Raw genomic sequence first — 818 nt, forward strand, 5'->3', positions numbered from 1 at the left:
GGGGGGGGGGGGGGGGGGGGGGACTGGTGGCTTCAGAACAACAGTGAGACTTCTCTGTAGCTGCGTTTTATAATTATCCAGCGTGTCCAGCCAGTCAGGTGGTATGTTCTGCCATGCGTAAAGAGACCAAGAGGACCGCGGGACACACCCGCACGTCTCAACGAGGTCGAGGGAAAAAAATGAGATGAAAAAAAAGGAAAATGAGTATGAGAGGAAAATCTTCGGACTTGGATCGGTTTTTCTGGTAACTCATCAAGGATCGTTGCGAAAGGGTGAATAATTTTTTGTCTGTAGTGGGGAAAAAATCACCTTAAACTAGTTTATTGGAAAATGATACTGGTCGTTAGGGTATTCATTGGAAGCTTCGGTTTTAATGATTTGAAGAACAGATGCTAGTTTGTTATTTGTTATTTATTTATTCAAGACCAACAGCCGAGGCTGATTATAGGATCAAATCATATTACATAATAGTTATGTCATAGAAATATGCACGTATGAAGTGAATATTTTGAAACTAAAATTGAAGTTTAAGAGTTAGCATTACCTTAGGGATAATAGGAGAGCGGAATTCCGGGAATCCGTATACCCCCACTACGCCACGGACGAAAAAATTTAATAGAAAAACCGAGCGAATTCTATTCCGAGCTAGACCATTCTATTGATTTTCTATTAGTTTTTAGGCGATTTATTGAAATGTTCTATTGACAATATTCGTTAGAAAAATGTCAATAGAATTTAATTTTTCTATACAACATATTCCACTAGAACAGGGCACGTGCTTCGCACGCGTATTGTCTTCCATCGGTGAAAGTAAACAT

The sequence above is a fragment of the Diachasma alloeum genome, unplaced genomic scaffold (genome assembly GCF_001412515.2).
Source record: "Diachasma alloeum isolate Michigan unplaced genomic scaffold, Dall2.0 Dall_scaffold_00871, whole genome shotgun sequence".
Lineage (NCBI taxonomy): Eukaryota > Metazoa > Arthropoda > Insecta > Hymenoptera > Braconidae > Diachasma > Diachasma alloeum.